General features: G+C 43.9%; 1 pseudogene; it reads left to right on the top strand.

The window, feature by feature from the left end:
- The first annotated feature begins 11,531 nt into the window (after window positions 1-11,531).
- Window positions 11,532-19,247, top strand: LOC116622852 (annotated as a pseudogene).
- Window positions 19,248-19,903: the final 656 nt, after the last annotated feature.

Below are 19,903 nucleotides of genomic sequence, written 5' to 3'. Positions count from 1 at the left end.
GACCACGGGGCACTAGAGAAGGCACCGTGAGGGGGCAGGCACAGGTGCCAGGGGTAGGAGTAGGGGAGAGCAGAACGGCTCAGAAAGGAAACCAAACATCTGGCAGAGAAGAGCACGCAGTAGCAACTGACGATACCAAGTGAAGTCGGGGGTCCTTTATAAAAAGCTCTGGCCCAGAACCCCGGCGCGAGGTTGAGCGTAGGTCATGGCGCCCAGGTGATGCATCCCATTTCTCATGGTCCCACATTCCATTTCCTTCTGGTTTCACCCAACGTCCTCCTGGAAGTCCTACAGATCTTCCCCTACACCCACGCACGCGAGTGTTTTCGCTTGTCACGAAACGATCAGCATTCAGTGAAATGCTTCTATTTTGGGGGCAGTACCATCTCTGAAACAAGACGCAGAAAAACAGGGAGGCAGCTAGGGGCTGCACTTAATCTTCTCTAATATCGCAGTGGGAAGGAAACTGGGGAATGAAAACATAGTCATTTAGAAAATGGTTGATGAGTCACTGATTGGCATCGGGTGGAGAAAAGGAGAAGTCATTCCACATTCAGAGTATGCCTGGTCTTTAAAAATAGGCTCCTCACTCTGCTGGAGGGGGGCGTCTGGGCTTTAGAGCCGGAGAGGGTGGCCGAGGGCTCAGGCCCGGACAGAAACTGTCCTCGGCAGGCAGCGCCCTCCTCCGCCGCCAGATGCACCTCAGCCCTTGAAAAGCCTCCAGCTTCAAGATGCACAAAGACAGCGTCACGCCTCCTGGTTCCTCCTCTACCTCTTTCTTGAGGCCTTAATAATACTTTGGGGGAAACTTCAGCTTCGGGGGAACCAGGCCAAGTAGAAGAGACAGCACTTTGTGCGACCCTAATTTTGCCATCACCCGCAGAGCTCCCTTTCCAGGCCCGGGACGACCCAGCTCTCTCTGGTCTCCCTGCTTTTGACCTCCTTGGTGTTTATTCGTTGTTCTACATTTTAGTTGGTGGGAGTGGGGGGATTAGAATCTGTCAGATTAGAACATGGTGTAATGTTTGCCGGAGGAGGGAAATTAAAGTCTCGGGTAAGCAGAGGTTTGGAGACTGCCTGGGAATTTTCTTGCTGCCTGTGTTATAGAAAAACAAAAGAAAACAAAATAGAAACGCCGCCTGCTAAGGGCTTTACCTTTGCCAGATAGTTCTTGGGCTTTGACGTGCAGATCTGGGCCACGGGCGAGGCGCTGAGCCAAAAAGAGCTTGACTGCTTTAGAGCAAGAAGGGCAGAGAAAAGAACCGATCTAGAAGGTAAAGGATGGCAAAGGCCAGGTCAGGCTGAGTTGGAGAGAAAGCCTGGGGACTTTTCGAGAGCCAGTGGGAAGAAGAGGGGCAACTGCTGGGTTGTGATGAATTGCTGTTTGGGGGAAAGGATGCGCAGCGAGGAACTTGGTTGTGTGTTAGGAATGGGATGGTTTCTTTACATGTTGTCGATTCCACAGGAAAAATCTGAATAGCTTTTCAATTATTTTGAATTGTTGGAGTGGTGTTTCTTCTGAATGCAGCACTGAGCTGAGGCGGACCACAGGGTGGCCTGGATTTATGCAGGTTACCACAGCGTGAAGTACATCCCACCCATGGGTGTTGCCCTGCGCCCCCCAACGGACAACTTTCACAACATACCCGCAACTTTCTTACGTTATATTTTGCCTTGTCACTTGCTTAGTGAGTTGTCCTTGCTCACACTGGGATAAATTTACCCACCCTAAGTCGAGACAAAAGAGAACAGTCTGATGCTGGGTCTAGTTTCAGAAAAGTAGGCAGATCTGCAAGACCCAGATTTATCTCAGCTTGGAATTCTATCCTGAACATGCAACTTGGGATATCCAGAATCTTCCCACTTGCAGTCTCTGTCTTCTTCAAGAAACTGCTAAGGTGCTGGAGGTAAAAGAGAGACTCAGTGGCCCGTGGACTGTTGAAGAATGTTCCCATTTAGCTGAGAGCCTGCAACTACAGTTATTTCTGACACAACGTTGTTTTAAACATAACTGTATGCACAACATACACTTTCACTCTTACACATTTATCCTTTATCAGCATTAATAATTTGCATTTTCACTTTATGTACTCGTTTTGGTCCCTCAACATCCTGAAAATGACCTTTAGGCACACACTCACCTTTTGTCCAAACAAGATGCAACTCCTCTAGAAAAAGAAAGTAAAGCAATATACTTAAAGAATTATACTTCATAATCCGGCGGGATTTATTCCAGGATTGTAAGGTCTAAGAGGCATTTGGTAACGCATAATGCCCGTTCCTGATAAGAATTCTTAGTTAACTAAGAATATAAGAACACTTCCTTTAACTAGACAAAGAGTATCTCCCATTAGCCAACAGTCAACTTCAGGTTTAATGTTACCAAACAAAGGACAAGAGAGCTTGTAGCATTTCCATTAAAGTAAAAGAGAAACAGAATTCCTGATCTCACCGCTGTTGTTCCATTCTTTGTTGTTGTTGTTGTTGTTGCTGTCCCATTCTTGTTCAACACTGCCTGTAGGTTCTAGTCACTGTGGTAAGATGTTAAATAGCAATAAGCGGAAAAAACGTATCAACGCTCCCAGATGATTTACTTGTTTGCCTGGAGAAACCAAAAGAATCTAATGAAAAACCAATGGGCCAAATAATCAAATTCATTAAGGTGGGCCAGTTAGAAAACAAACACACAAAACTCACTTATATCATCTTTTCTAGAAATTAGCAATCCAGTTAGAAAATACAGTGGGAAAAGATCGTATTTTTAACAGTAACACGTTTTTTACAAGTTAGCTGCAGTATGGACGAGGCGTGCCACTGCACGTTCATCTGTGACTCCCAGCAACAGAGACAATCACTTTACTGAGTATTTACTATGTTCCAAGGGCTGAGCTGACACCCAACTTCCCCAAGTGTATATTCTAGAGAAAAAAAATCAGCCCTTCCAACTCACAGTTTCATGATATCCCTGCTTAGGATGCGACTTAAGAAGTCTCTTTCTTAAGGTAAATGTGTTTCAGCTCCTGAAAGTGGGGGGCTAATGCGGGGGGAGGGGGGATGGGCATAGGCTAATGGAGGCTGTGTGCTGGATTGGTTCCCTTTGCCCATCCCCACTCAGCCACTCTCTCTGCTCCTCCTCCCTGGGAGGCTGGTCTTCATGGGTCACATCGTGGGCTCCCTTGCTTCTGGCTGAGCACAGCCAATGGGGAGCCCCAGCAGGAGATGGGGGGCAGGAGGAGAGTGAGGCTGGGATGCTTGCTCAGTCTCCCGCACGGTTGCTGGGCCAAGGTCTTGCTGTCTTCTCTAAACAGTTCCCCAGTTGGGCCCCCGCACCACCCTTCAGCTGGTTTCCTCGAGCCTGCCTCACGCTTTTGTAACAGACCCCTTTACTAAACTTTCCTCGCGATGAGCCTGACTGATGCAGTGATAGGGGAATGGCCCAAGGTTGGGAAGCCCACCTGTGCTATGAGGTCATCAGGACAACCTTTTCCGATGAGTATCATTCGTCCCCCTTGACATAGGAGAAAAGTGCAGCTGAGGGGGTGTGGGTAGCTCAGCCAGCATTGTCCCCCCCTCCCTGCTGTCCAACAGCGGCAGCGACCCGAGGTTGGCCCCGCTGCTCCAACATGTGGCCACGCAGCCTCTCGCCTGAACCCGAAGCTGCGTCCCCCTTGCGGCTGACCCGTCACCTCCGTGTGGTTCCCCCAAGTAAAATACAATCGTAACTCTGGCCCACTGTGATCTAACCCCTCGGGTTTCTTTTCTTCAGGCCAAATGCTCCAGAAGGCCCTGTTCTGAGGGAGTGGTGGCTTACACATCCTTGCGTGTCAAATCTCTTCAGCCAGCTACGTAGTGGCCTGGGGACTCAGGGAAGAAAGGGAGCCTTCTATCGATCTTCAGGCTGCCACGGAATTGCCCCTGCTGTAGCTGGCTGTGTCCCAGCTGAGGTGATAAAAATAAAGCATAAGAAGCCCACACCCACCCAAGAATGGCAGATTCCTGAGTGATTCCAGCGCTTCTGAATGGACAGGAGGCCTCATAAGATTTTAAAGAATTTTTTTTTTATTTATTCATTTGAGACAGAGAGATACAGAGAGAGAGAGAGAGAGAGAGAGTAGGAGCAGTGGGGAGAGGGAGACGCAGACTCCCCGCTGAGCAGGGAGCCCGATGCGGGGCTCGATCCCAGGACCCTGAGATCATGACCTGAGCCGAAGGCAGACGCTTAACGACTGAGCCACCCAGGCACCCCAGCCTCATAAGATTTTAGCCAACTAATAATGACTCATGTTGTTCTCTGGCCTTCTGTGGGTTTTAAAGGTTTTATAAACGACACTACACTTTATAAAATTGTTTTTCTGGGGGAGGACAAGGACTTATATTTTACTCTTTAGGTCGATGGAGGAGATAAAAAATTTTAAATAATTTGATGAAGCTCATTTAACTTTTTACTGAGGAAGATCTGAGTGATCTCAATGATTTATTTAGTGTTTCCTTTTTGCTTTCTTCCTGAGAGGACAACTACTCTTATACACTCCAATATTTGTTTTTTTAAATAAAAATTATCTTTTCAGTATTTAATAGCAGTGAAATAAATCCAAACCCTCAGATGGTCCTTGGAAGGAAGTCTAGCCTTGTGGGTAAGAGCTTGAACTTTAGCATCAGCAGCCCTGAGACTGACTTCCCAGCTGTGTTATCTTAGGCAAGTTTCCTAACCTCTCTGCGTCGCAGGTTCCTCGAGTATAAAATGAGACTAATGGTGGGTACTTACTTCATAGGGTTAATGGGCGAAGTAACTGAGCTAATTCATGTAAAACTTTAAACGTGGTGCTTAACACATAGTAAACACTCAGTAATTGCCAATTACTATTATTACTATGTTGAAGCTTCTATGACAGGCACTGAGGAGGGTCAAAGAGGAAAGAATCTCTGCATGCGAGTGGATTATAATTTTACAGAAAAAAAATGAGTATCCACAACTATAATACAAGGCTGAACTATGGTCTCATAGAAACACAGAGTGTGACCGCAGTACGGAGGGCAGAGAAACTATTTCCAGCTTTGCATTCTAGGGAAGGATGCATGACCAAGGGACTGACCCTGCAGATGGTGGGGATTGTGATAGCTAGGCTAAAAGGGGAGGGAATGCCAGGCGGAGCAAACAATGGGGACAAAGGCCCATGGGAGAGGGGACCGATGTTATGCTCAGGGGACAGTGAATGTTGACGCTCAGCTGGAGCACAACATGCGTTAGGGATGAGGGGAGACAAAGGCCCTGGCAGGGAGGACAGGGACTGGACGGACAGGGGGAGACGGGGCAGAAGACAGGAGGCAGGTGCGTGAGCGTGCGGGCGGGAAAGAAACTGAAGCTCAGAATGCAAGGAGAACTGGAATGGAGTCAGAACCCCGGGCGTCCTACCCCTGACTTTCTATTCACTGGGCCATGAGAACTCTGGCTTCCGTTTCTTCCTTTAGGAACGAGGGGCACCAGAGCAGATCATCGCCAAGATCCTTTCCATATGTACCACCGTGAGATACACACCTTAGGATCAAGGAATTCACTGTCTAGCCAAACTCACAAGGGTTCGTTTTCACTTTCATATTTTCCCTTCTCCTCTCTTTCTTATGCTCTGGCTCTTCTTTCCCTCTGACTGATCTTCCATATAGCTCAACATATGTCAGGCTGTCAACATACGGCGTATTTTGCAAACAGATAAACAGTGGCACATATGCATCCATATATTCCTGGCATGCAGATGCCCCAGCTTGGCTTCGTCAGCCTCAGCAGAAAGCATTTGGTAAGTCTCTCTCAGAAATTCCAGAATGCACGAGCCGCCCATGGAGCCTCTGACAAGTGGTTAAAAGAAGTCGTTCCATGTCTTCTCTGGTGCAAAAGGCAGAACACTGCCTCCCGGCCCTTTCAATTCAAAGGCATTTAATACCAAAGGCTCTGTCCTCTCTCTCAACTATTTGGGATGTTCTGACCAGGGGTCAAACTGCCCATTAAAGGTTCTTTTGTTTTTCCAGTCGGCAGTGATTCATCATGTCCTCCGCATGAGAGGAGCAGCCCTACAAGGACCTGGAAAGGCTGTACTCTGAGACTCTTGGGTCTCTTTTGTCCACTTAAAAATAAAAATAAGTTCGTGTAGCTGACTGTGTAAACGTCCACCCCCGTCCTTCAACACTCGCCATTTGTCCCTGCATGCCGGCCTAAATGCCTGAAATCGGCACCTCTCTGTCCGTGGGCTTTCTCTGCTCCCGCACACAGCAGGCCCAAGGCGCTCCTGTCCTTGCTGTCCCCCAACATCTCTCAACCAAGGACTGATGAGAAAGGGTGGATAAATGCCCCAGCTCTCTCACCGTCCGGTGAGATATTTCTGAAGCCGTGGATCCCAGAGTTGCCTCTGAGAAACTGGCCTGATAGTGTATCCTCCTTGGCTTCCTCGCTCTTCCTCCCTCGCGCCCACCACCATTTCCTGGAGTCACTCCATTAACGAAGAGCTTGCGCTTGAACCCTTGGGGTCCCCTCAGAAGAAGCTGCTTCTTCTGAGGGGACCCCAATTAAGGCAATCTGTAATTCAAATTTGGAAAAAAAGTGATCGAGGATAACACAGGATCTCCTCAACCTCGGACTTTTGACTGGGGCCCAGGAGGCAATCTGCAGTTTAAAAAAATGCTCCAAAATGCCAACGAAAAGTTGCAGCAGATACCAGGCTTTTGGAAATACTCTGCCCAAACTCTACCTGGTCACTTGGTCTGGTCAGAAGTTGTCCTGGCAGCTGAGCGGGATTGTCCTGCCCCGGCCACATGAAAGTGGGAGTTGGCAGAGCAAGCAAGAAAGTTAGATCCTGCCACGTTTTCCACTCCTGTGTGGCTTCTTGCCTCCTCCCCCTTGAGATCAAATTTTGTTCCTTTTCCTTGTAAAGATTAAAATGTACCCAAACAATAAGGTGAAGGAAAACTGCAATCAAAGAAGAAAGTGAACCTGACTGGTTGGTTGTTCTAATGCTCACTGGAAGCTCCATGTGTACTCAATCTGAGTTAACATTTAATTGCTAAAAACTCAGGAGTCAAAGGTCATTTAAAGAAGGTAACCCCAGACAGAAAGTTTAAAAAGTTTCTCTATACTATTGCCCTTTAACAAGCTACTGCAAAGTTTTCAGGGAAAGCCCATGGGCAAAATTTGATTTGTTATGAGCTGAATATGGAGAGGAAGAAATCAAGAGTTTGAGATGCAAGTGAGGCCCATTACATCTCAACCCTTGATCCATTCAGTAAGCTCTAGGCCAGTGCTGTCCCACAGAACTTCCTGTGATGATGGAATGTTCTAGAGCTACACCGTCCAATACAGTAGCCACTAGCCACATGTGGCCTTTGAGTACTCGAAATGTGGGTATTGCATTCAATTTGTATAATGGTTATTTAAATAAATCATTTATTGCATTATTATATATGTTGTACAATAGAGTTTTATCTTGTATTATGATTATAATAATGGCTATTCCAGTTCCAGCTGTTTCCCCCCAGCCCCTTCTCTTTCCTCTCCTCAGTGAAGCCCTGGCTTGAGCTCATTTTTCTGTCTTTGACCCAAGTGTTTCCCTCAGGATTGGTTTTCTGTTCTTGCCCTCCAGACCTGTTCATTGTCCACCACCTCCCAGACTTTGGGGACTATTGGTGGACTTGCCCTCATGAGGGAAGAGTAACAGAGTTGCCCATCTCCAGTGTGAGCTCCTCTTTGACCTCGTTCTACTGACTCAACCTGGGGGGCAGAGACACCAGTTGTGTCCTACGTAGTACCTCCTTCCCTTCATACGTAGGCTTGCTCTGAATCTGTGGAGAGACCCGGACAAATTATGCCCTTGTGGAACAGCGAGGTAGATGCTGACATATGTCTGCACGTACCCCCTTAGCGCCCTTCACCACCTTCACACACACCTGTCACTGCCCTCACCACACCCAGCTGGCCCCTCTATCTCTTTGTTGGAGGACAATCCACAGGCTGCTAGAACCCACTTTGTCCATGCAAGGACATCCAGAAGTGCCTAGGAATCTAAGCTGCAGTGAGCCTCGATCCACTGATTATCATGGGGAGGGGTGTCTAGAAATACTCCAGTATTTATACTTACACTATCCCCAGAGCAGGACTGAGCCCCAAGCCACCCTCTTGGGGACTTGGCTTGATACATCGCCCTCCTTGGTTCTTCCCTTTCCAGTTGCATTTCCTTACTGGTTTTTATGAACCCCCATCTCAGAATCTACTACCAGGAATCCAACCTAAAACAAGTACTTCTTTAAATGAAAAAAACCAAACCCTAAAATTCACTGAAGTTTTTAATTTTGTTTTGTTTTGTTTGTAATCTCATTTAAAATTTTAAAAAAAGCTTGTTTGGGGGATGGGGGAAACAGGTGATGGGAATTAAGGCGTGCACTTGTGATGAGCACCGGCTGATGGATAGAAGTGCTGAATCACTACATTGTACACCTGAAACTAATATTACACTGTAGGGTAACTGGAATTAAAATAAAAACTAAAAAAAAAAAAAAAAGCTTGTTTTTAGTGGGGCCAGTAGATAGAAATGTTTTCCAATGAAATGTTTAAAAAATAGTTTGAGCCTAGCAGAATAGATCAGTGTTACCTTAAACTCTTGAAAAAGTTATCGGTCCAACAGATATGTTTGTAAAGGTCCTCAATCCAAACATTTCAATCGGTAGCTCAGTGTCAGACCCTCGAAATATAAAAGGAAAGAGAGGGACACTTTCAGATTCAACAAGTAGTTGTTGCGGTTGTATAACGCCACCTGAAGAGGTGACAGTCACACGGTACCCCAAGCCGCTCTCGATTTTACCCAGTTCCAGAGAAGGAGTCTGTTAATCACACTGCTGCTTTGCCAAACATACTCAGCAACACAGACTTATTAAAGATGAAACTGGGCTCTTCAAAATCTTTTTTAAAAAATTCACCAAAGGGCTATTTTATGACCTTGTTTCTTTATTAAGGCAGAACGTATGGAACGTCTTGTTTTCAGTCCCCAGCAGCTGCCAAAACCTGAATGTATCAAATCCAACAGATCACAGCCATCCGGGAGTTCTATTAATAGCAAGATAATTTTCAAATCCACTGTACCGAGTAGCGTTTTGTGTTTTGGTTAGGCATGTAATACATTCCATATCACGTCTGGTGAGCTGTGTTTTGAGGTTGCATTTTTAAAAATAAATCAGGCTTGTTTTAAATTAGGGAAACAATAAATCCATCACTGTTTGGTATTTTGGCTTGGGATATTGTGGTACCATGGCTAATATCTAGGTTTGTGGAGCCTAAATTAAAACACACTTGTCTCTTTTATGTTCTTGTACTGTGTTTCTTGGTGTTTATCAGGAATCACAGAAGTGTAAGAAAATAGCTCTCTGGCAAGGAAGCAAGTTGCAATGATCCCATGAAGCATATTCTCTAATACGGGTTCTGGTCTATTTGGGGGCATCTCAAATGAGGAGGAAGAACTGTACAACATTTTCCCCTGGTTCAAACCATTTATCAAATCTCTCTCTCTCTCTCTCTCTCTTTCTCTCTCACTTTGTGTGTGTGTGGTTTAAAAATCCTTTCCTACCACAGGGTCATAAAGCTACTGTCCATGGCAGTTAATTTTCTTTGTCGACTGGGCTAGGCTATTGTGCTCAGTTGTTTGACCAAACACCAGTCTAGATGATGCTGTGAAGGTATTTTATAGGTGTGATTAGCATTTACATCAGTAGACTTGGAGAAAGTAGATTACCATCCAGAGTGTATGTGGGCCTCACCCAGTCAGCTGAAGGCCTTGTGAGAAAAGTCTGAAGTCCCCAGAAGAGGAAGGAATTCTGCCTCCAGACTTCCTTCGGACTCAAGACATCAACTTCGTGGGATGCCTGGGTGGCTCAATTGGTTAAGCGTCTGCCTTGGGCTCAGGTCATGATCTCAGGGTCCTGGGATCAAGTCCCGTGTCGGGCTCCCTGCTCAGCGGGGATCCTGCTTCCCCCTCTGCCTGCCGCTCCCCCTGCTTGTGCTCTCTCTCTAATAAATAAATAAAATCTTAAAAAAAAAAAAAAGACATCAACTTCTTGCTGGAATTTCCAGCCTGTCAGCCTGCCTTGCAGATTTAGGACTTTCTAGCACCTGCAGTCAGATGAGGAAATTCCTTAAAATCTCTCTCACCCTCCCTCCCTCCCTCTCTCCATGTATATATGTATATATATATATATATATACATATTCTGTTTCTGTTTCTTTAGAAAACTCTAATACAGATATCAGATATTCTCCTACATGTTCTTCTATAAGTTAAGCTTGGGATTTCACAATTAAAAACCCATCTGGAATTGATTTCGTAGATATATTCTTAATTTATTATTTCTTCAGTCAATTTCACGTGCTTTGAGAAAAAGAGCTAAATGTGTCTATTTACCCGTCCTCTTGGACTGTAAGTTTGTGTATCTCTTTAAAAGCATAAACATCTAGGGGCGCCTGGGTGGCTCAGTCGTTAAGAGTCTGCCTTTGGCTCAGGTCATGATCCCAGAGTCCTGGGATCGAGCCCGCATCGGCTCCCTGCTCAGTGGGAAGCCTGCTTCTCCTTCTCCCACTCCCTCTCCCATTCCCCCTGCTTGTGTTCCCTCTCTCGCTGTGTCTCTCTCTGTCAAATAAATAAAATCTTTAAAAAAAATAAAAAATTAAAGCATAAACATCTAGCTCTCGCTGCAGAAATCCTGATTCAACAGGTCTGAGTTGGGGCCTAAGCACATATATTTTGTTAACACAGGCAATTCTGAAGTTCTATATAGAAGAAAATAAAAATGAATATTTTTATATCTTCCTGATAGGGAACATCTGAGAATGCTGTTAGAGACAAAATCCATTAAGAAAACAGCTTGAGATATTTGACCATATCAAATATTTTTAAACTGTATAAAATTATCAGTTCTAAGATGAATAAATTCTAAGGCTCTAATGTATAACATGGTGACTATAGTTGATAATACTGCATTATATAATTAAAATTCGCTGAGAGTAGAACTTAAGTGTTCTCACCAAAAAAAAAAAAAAAAGGTAAATATGTGGGGTGATGAGTGTGTTAATTTACTCGATGGGGTGAACCTTTCCACAATGCACATGGGTATCAAATCATCATGGTGTGCACTTTAGATACATGACAATTTTATTTGTCAATTAAACCTCAAACTGAAAAAAATTCATACAGAAAAGTGCATCTGTAACATTTTTAAACCCCTATACAGCGAGCAATGCCATAAGGAAAGTTAAAAGTAGGATAAAGTAGGAAAAATGTACAAGATGTATTAAAACAATGAATATCCATATGTAAAAAGCTCTTATAAGTAAATACTGCAGTAACAAGAGAATAGGTCAGAATGATTAAGAACCTCAGTCACAGGATCTGGCTGTCTGGATTTGATTGTTGGCCCCCGCACTTACAAACAAGATCCTGGTGGGCACATTACTGAATCTCTGCCTCTATTTTCACATTTCTAAAATGGGAATCAAAATAACTCTACATGGTCATGGTGAATATTGAAACAGGTAATGCCTATTAAGGGCTTAGTGTAGTGACACACTGTAAGGTATCAATAAATACTAGCTTTTTAATGAAAAGAATAATGCCCCCCCAAAATGGGCAGAGGACATAAATGGGCAATTCATCAAAAGCAACAATAACAACCCAATACACGTGGTGGTGAAACATAAAAAATGCCCTCACTTATGGGTAGAAAAATACAAAATAAAAGATGATATTATTTTTGTTGTTATCATGGATCAGATTGGCAAAGATTAAAAAATAGATACCACCTCCGGTTGGGGAGGGTGATGGAAAACAGATTGCACACATTTCTCCGTGGCTGAGATTTAGTACCCTTGTACAGGGAAATAAGATATCCCACCACCACCACCTTTGAGAACCACTCATTGCCCTGGCTTCTGGCCCTCTCTCCTGTCACCTGGACCTCTGAATCCAGCAAGGAAAGGGTTACCTTGGGGACTCTGCTCTACGCTGAGGTCAGTATCCATTCTGTTGCTGAGTATTTTGAGTATCATCTCTGGATAGAATCTTTCTGTAGAGTATTCTTGCAATATGTCAGAGTTTGAAACACGTACACCAAGGAACTAATTAGAAAAATGCATAAAAGTCTACATATTCAGAAGTTTATTGCAAAATTGGAAACACCCTGTAAGTCCTATGAGACACTTTGTTTAAATTTGTCATGGTAAATCCATACAGTGTAATATTATGCACATCTTAAAATGAGGACATTAAAATGCCCCAGGATGTAATTAAGGGGAAAAAAACACGAGGTACAAATCACCATGTTTAATATCATCACTTAAAAAAATATATAGAAATCATAAAAAAATATGATCACTTTGGTTGTATATTTTTTCATGTAAAAAAATATATATGTATATGGATACATACATACACACATACACATATGTATTTTTTATATATATGTAATTTTTTATTTTTTTTTTTTTATTTTTTATTTTTTTATTTTTTTTTTTAAAAGATTTTATTTATTTCCTTGACAGAGAGAGACACAGCGAGAGAGGGAACACAAGCAGGGGGAGTGGGAGAGGGAGAAGCAGGCTTCCCGCCGAGCGGGGAGCCCGATGTGAGGCTCGATCCCAGGACCCTGAGATCATGACCTGAGCCGAAGGCAGACGCTTAACGACTGAGCCACCCAGGCGCCCCTATATATATGTAATTTTTTAAAAGATTTATTTATTTGAGAGAGAGTGTGTGGGGGGAGTGGGGGGAGGGGCTGAGGGAGAGGGAGAGAGAGAGAATCCCAAGCAGACTCCCCACTGAGCGCGGAGCCCATGTGGGGCTCGATCCCACAACTCTGAGATCATGACCTGAGCCGAAATCAAGAGCCGGATGCTCAACCGACTGAGTCACCCAGGCGCCCCTATATAGACATAATTTTTAACAGTATTTATCTGAGCTGAATTGCAAAAAATCAGCACAAATTATTCCTATCTCTATCTCTGTACCCTTGCACTGTGACTTTGACTCTCCTCAGATCAAAAGGTGAAATCTGTCTCTTGACCACTTAAATCTGCGCTTAGCCATGTAACGGGTTTGGCAGATGGGACATCCGCAGATGTGGTACCAGCAGAGGCGAGAAAAATGCTTGGGCTTTGGTGCTTTGCGTCTTGTTGCTGCACTTGGAACCCTGAGACCACCATGTGAAGAGATGAAGAGCCTGTTCTCCAGCAAGCGAACAGCCTGCTGGAAAAGTCATGTGGAGGAGAACTGAGGTGTCCTGGTCAATACCCTGCCAACCGCTAGCTGTGAAAAAGGCCATGCTCAGCCACCCAGCCTCAGCCAAGCATCCAGAAGACTGCAGAGATACACTGAACCTAACCTGCCAAACACAGAATGAAGTCATGATCATTGCTTCCAGCCACTAAGTTCTGGATTGTTCAATATGTTATCTCAGGCCAGTAAAATTTGGATGCTTAAAAGTTTAAAAGCAATTTTGTATAACTCTGCATTTTCTAAACATTAACAAAGAACATGCATTACTTTTTTTTAATTTAAATTCAATTAGCCAACATATAGTACATCATTAGTTTCAGATGAACATGCATTACTTTTTAAATCAGAAAAAAATTGCTTTTTCTATTAAAAATTTTCTTAAGTAATTTAAATTTCTTAAATTACTTAAAAAATTTTTAATTAAAAAAAATGAAAACCTCTACCAGATTTAAGCTGTTTGGCAGAATAATAATATTAATAACTAACAACTAAATAGCACTTACTATGTACTAGACACTGTGTTTTTACAGATATTATCTTAATCTCCACAATAATTCAATTGCAAAGAATACTGTCATCATTCCCTTTTTCCAGTTGAGGAAATGAAGGCTGAGAAAGGTCTAATGACTTGTCCAAGGTCACACAGCTAGTAAAATGGCAGCTCTGGGTTTGATCCCAAGCAGTCTGTTTCCCGAGTCTGTGCCTTTAACTGACCTAAGACAGAGACAAAACTATACATAAATGTAAAAGGTCATTTCTCAAGGATTTGGTATCTGAAAGTTACAGCTGTGAGATATCCAGGATGCGCTCTGGTCTCTCTTGGGTTCCCTAACTTCATATGACTTCATCAAATAAATTGGTTTTGGGGTGGATATGGTGGAGAAGATGTGCTGGAAATCAAATTGTTCCATTTTGCTGCTGGTTATCAACACTTACAGAGATCTGTTGAGGGTGATGGAGGGTGTTAAACTTCTAACTAAAAGCAGGTTTGTCAATTGACAAAGTTCTTTTAATTTATGCTTTCCCTCTCCACCAAGGCTGCCAACTAGAGAGAGCTATTTATAAGGTTGTTTATCCCATGTTCTATTGTGCAAGAGGCATTTTTATGCCACACTTCCAACACAGTTCTGCCCACACTACAAACAGTGAGCGCTCAGCAAAAGTGTACATGATGATGGCGATGATGATGATGCTCAGACATATCCAGCAAGTTCTCAACACGGGGTGGTGTGGCTGAGTACTTAAGAGCAGAACTTTAGAATCAGACCTGGGTTCAAATCGTGATGCCATCATTTACAAGTCACTGGTCCTTGGGCAAGTTAATTTCTTGGTGCCTCTGGTTTTTTCCCATGTCAAACAGAGATAAGAGGGTGGCCGTAAGGATTAAGTGATATGATTATTGTCAAGAACTTGGCCAGATGGGCGCCTGGGTGGCTCAGTCGTTAAGCTTTTGCCTTCGGCTCAGGTCATGATCCCAGGGTCCTGGGATCGAGCCCCACATCAGGCTCCCTGCTCCGCGGGAAGCCTGCTTCTCTCTCTCCCACTCCCCCTGCCTGTGTTCCCTCTCTCGCTGTGTCTCTCTCTGTCAAATAAATAAATACAATCTTTAAAAAAAATAAAAATAAAAAAACTTGGCCAGAGCTGCTACTCTCTATCATCATCATCATCATCATCATCTCAACTTAAAAAGTTTAGAAAAGGGCGCCTGGGTGGCTCAGATGGTTAAGCGTCTGCCTTCGGCTCAGGTCATGATTCCAGGGTCCTGGGATCAAGTCCCGCATCAGGCTCCCTGCTCCGTGGGAAGCCTGCTTCTCCCTCTGCCTCTCTCTCTCTCTGTCTCTCATGAATAAATAAATAAAATCTTTAAAAAAAAAAGTTTAGAAAAAACTATGATTTGATCAAATTCCACATAATCTGTAGACTTCAATGTCATCCAAAGCAAAACGTAGGACATCTTAACTCTGGATGACAAAACTGAGAGCCTAAAATTCTTACTCACAATCCTTTCTTGTGGCCTTGATAGTATAAAATTAGCACAAGATGGTGGCCTTAAGTGGTCAAATGGAATCAAGATTGGTATTCCCATCTGGAGTCACCTGATGATCCTTGCCATCTGCTGAGAGAAATTGCCCCCAAATACTGTTAGGACTTGAAGATGTGAGACCCTTTCCAAACTCAGCATGGTCATAGCCATAGACTGTCCATGCCTGAAAACAACAGAAAGCAGGCCTGGGACTATTCTGCCTTTTCAGGACTGCCTCCCACAGCCATTATTACCCAACATGACAGGCTTTTGCTCTTCCAACAGACAGAGTTAATATGTCCAGTCTTGGATAATAATTGGAAGTCTGCAACAGTTAAACTGTAACCATGACAGAGTCATGTTAAAAAAAACCAAGGAACAGATTTTGTTAAATAAAAACAAATGGAATTAAAGGAAAGGTCATAGTTTTTGTATTTCTGTAACAAATGCAATCTAATGATAATCCATATCTGCTAGAATTCCTGGTTGTTTTTTTTTTTTTAGGTTATAATTAAATTTCTCCTTGAATAATCATCTTGCACACTTTCCCTAGGGGAAACTATTTACATTTCATCATATCTTTGAAAATGTAATAGATCTCTATTTTAATCAATCAGCCTTTCGTATTTGGATCATTCCTTGAAAAGACTGATGAACAGGTTTGTTTTTAAAAATATAATTCAGCAGTGAATCTGACTGGTACCAGAGGTGCCATAAATCAGCGAAGTTTTAGAGATAGTTTTGATAATGAACGGCTATCATGCCAGAAATACCTTTGGCAGATTCAGAAATGGCTGCGATTTGTTCAGTCAGTCTCCCTATATCCATACCCTTGTGTAGTCGCCGTCTACACTGACCCTAGATTTGGCCATGTGATCTGTTTGACCAATAGGATAATAACAAATGTGATACAAGCAAAGATTTGACAAGCACTTGCACATTGGGGCTATCCCTCTCTTGCTATTCTTGTTTTTGTTTTTTTTTAAAGGTTTATTTATTTATTTGAGAGAGAGAGAGCTCAGCTCCCTGTTGAGCAGGGAGCCGAACACGGGGCTCGACCCCAGGACCGAGATCATGACCTGAGCTGAAATCAAGAGTCTGACGCTTAAGCGACTGAGCCACCCAGGCGCCCCTCTTGCTATTCTTAGGACTCTCATTAGAGCTGCCACGTGAACAAGCCCATCCAGGGCTGCATGATGGATGATGAGAGAAATCCATGTCTGGAACTAAAACGGCTGCCTCCAATATCCTAGCTAACTGCCGGCCAATGTCCTAGCTGGCCCAGCAGTGGCCTGTGGACACATGAGTGACACCCAGTTAAGACCAGCAGAAGACTCCTCCATCTGAGCCCGGCCCAAATTTCCAGAGCACAGAATTGTGGTTGTCGTTTTAAGCCACTTTTGGGGGTAGTTATACAATGAAAGCTAACTGACCTCGTGCCCCAGTGAGAGCAGAGTTACAGCACCAGCGTTAGGGCAGATGTGGGGTCCCATCAGAATGACTTTGCTTATAAATTGAGAGAGGCCTAAAACAAGAAGTAAGCAAATATGGGTTGCTCCATCCATGCACAAACAATGATCAATGTAACGACTAAGAAAACTGGAACAAACGCGGCAGAAAGCATGCGTATGGGTGCGGGCTGACACCTCACGACTCATTATTCGGGATCAATTGAGTAAACACCTGAAATTATGAAAATTTTAAGAATAGTGAGGGCCTCCAGGGCAGCACAACTTAAAACTTAATTTGCTTGCTACTTTGCATTTTAGGCTTTGCATAAAGCTCGTGAAGCCCTTGGCTGGACCAGATCAACAGGCTCGTAAAACTGGGACTTGCTGTGTGTTTTTTTCCATCACTTTCTCTAAGTATATGCTCTGTAAAATGTCCCTTAGGAAAAGGGCTCCGTGGTCATATAAATCACTGCATACTCTTGCTTCCTCTTGGAATGTCACAATGTACCCTGGCATATTAAAGACCTGTTCATCCTTATTTATGCCAGTGTTGCAATGTGTTTGACCATGGAATCCTTTCTGTAAGTAACATATTAAAATCTCATTAACCAATGTTTCTCAGAGCATACTTGGAGAAAGCTTTTTCTTAAGCTTTCTTAAAATGAAATACAACACACAAATGGAAAGGTACATGAAGTGTAAACATGTAACATAATGAATTATTGTAGACCAAACACTCCTGTAACTACCAGCCAGGTCAAGAAATAGAAAGAACATAGCCAACCTCTCCACTAGACTCCTCTGTCCTCCTGGCCCATTACAAATTCCTCTCTTCATTTCCCTGAGTTTATGGGAATGACTTCCTTGCAGTGTTTTATTGCTTTGCCACCTACGTATGCATACCTAAATTATACACTTGTTTTGTCTGTTTTTGAAAGCCACATAAATGGAATTATACAGTATGTATTGGAGGGGCATAGGGTGGAAGTATCTTCAACGTCAACAGATAATGTCAAACTCTTTCCCAAACTGACGGCACCAATTGAGACTCCTCCCAACGGCGTATGAGAGTTCCAGTTGTTCTACATCCTAGATCATACTTGGTAATGTCAGATGTTTTAATTTTTGGCAATCTATTCGATGTATAGTGGAGATTTTAATTTGCATTTCTCTGATTAGTAATGAGCACATTTTATTATGTTTATTGATCATTTGGATATCCTCTTTTGGGCAGCTTATGTCCAAGCCTTTTGCTCATTTCTCTACTGAGTTTCTATTTCTTTCTCAATTTGTAGGAGTTTTTTTAGTCTATTCTGGATAAAAGTCCTTTGTTGGGTATAGGAGTTCCTAGTATCTTCTCTTGCTCCTCCTTAGCGGGGTCTTTTGTTGAACAAAATCTCTTCATGTAAATATCATCAGCTGTATCACTTGTTTCCCTTTCATGCTTAGCGCATGGTGTGTCTCCTTTAATCACACCTGTCTCCATGTCCAGCAGAGTTCTGGGGAGCTGGACTTTGAATGGTCAAGCCTTTTCTTTAGTCACTGATCCTGCTGAAAGCCTCAAACTGCAGGCCCAAAGAGAAAAGGGGAGTGGGTGGAAAGGGGAAAGGGCAGAAGGCCAGGGGAGGAACACTAGGGATTGGCGGGAAGGCGACAGGGGCCCTGCGGGTAGCCAGAGGCTAGGACTGAAAATGGATTAAAGGTCACATTCACCATCCAGCTCCTCACACGGGTAAAGGAAGTTGGCAGGATCATCAGGGTGGCTCTCTCCCTGGGAAAGGTAGTTTCAAGGTCAAGGAAACACTAGGAGAGAGTGCAGGGGCCCAGGTCCCGGTGGCTGGCAGTATGCTTCCCGACTCAACTGAGCAGGCCGTGACAATTGCTGGCATTTGGCAATCCAGCATGGAGTGTGTCAGACAGACCCGTCTGGTCACGGTGGAGTCACCCCGACCCTGGAGGTCAGCCAACTCTCTGCTCATCCTTGCATCGTGGGAGCTCTTCTCACAGGTGCGCATCCATGTGCCTCGACCCTGGGCTGGAGGGACTCCCTCCAGAGCCCTATACCATTCAAGGATGGCGTGCCCTTCCTTGTGGCCCATCCCACATGGGCCAAGCTGAAGCTGCCCCCGTTGGCAAAGCAACAGTCTCGTTTTCCTCTGATGCTTGGCCACCCTGCATTCAGTGACACCGAATCCACTCTCCAGAGGTCAAAGGCTGTGGGGCAGGTTTGGATGCATCGACTGAGACGACTCATGAACTCGCCATTCCAAGCATTTTAATTGGCTGCAGGATGGGGTGTCAGGGTGCCAAAATCAGTAAGATGCGCCAGATGTCTTGGGTAGAGATCAAAATTGCAAGCGCAGTGAAAGGACCTACCAACGGGCAGCCTACCACCACTGGGCCTGCCGCCAGCACTAGCCCGGTTCAGCACCTAAGTGCCAGGCTCCCCTCAGAGATGCATAGCGTGGCAAGGGACTGACACAATGCAGATTCATCTATGAGCTCTTTTGGCTGCTCACCCCTCTTGATCCATCTGGGTAGTTTCTGAACAGTCAGCAATTTCGGTTTTTAAATAGTCCGTAAATTTTCAGTTTCTTTACACTTCACCATAAACTTGTGATTTTTAAATTGTTTCAATTCCTCTCTCCATTCAGCTGTTAGAGCTCAGTTCCATATTTAGTTTTATATGCTTCTCTGGGTTTTGTTTTATTTGGGGGTTTTTTTGCACATGAATATTTTTGTTTGTTTGCCACAGTAGAATGCAAGAGTAGCATGTTAATACAATCCAGTTTAATCTGTAATGTCAGATTTTTTAAAATAAATAGCTAAAAAGGGGACTGGAAAAAAAATTGTAACCAGATAAGGTTTCCCTCATAGTTATCTTTACCATTGCTTCGTAATCAGAGAAAGCTCTCGAATCTTGATATATTCTCGCTCTGGGTATCTGTTTGTTTTATTGTCCCGTGACAAAAGCTACAAGGACAGGAACATTTCGTTGTACTGGTAGGCTGGGAACGACCTACAGGAAGTCAAAGAACTGACATTTACTGGTCAGCTGCTGCATGCCAGGCGCCGCGCTGTTGACCTACGTTACGGAGTTAATTCTCTTAACGGTTCTGGAGGGCGATATCATTA

This window comes from Phoca vitulina, unplaced genomic scaffold, assembly GCF_004348235.1.
Source record: "Phoca vitulina isolate PV1807 unplaced genomic scaffold, GSC_HSeal_1.0 scaffold55, whole genome shotgun sequence".
NCBI lineage: Eukaryota > Metazoa > Chordata > Mammalia > Carnivora > Phocidae > Phoca > Phoca vitulina.
This window is presented reverse-complemented; position numbering and strand designations above follow the sequence as displayed.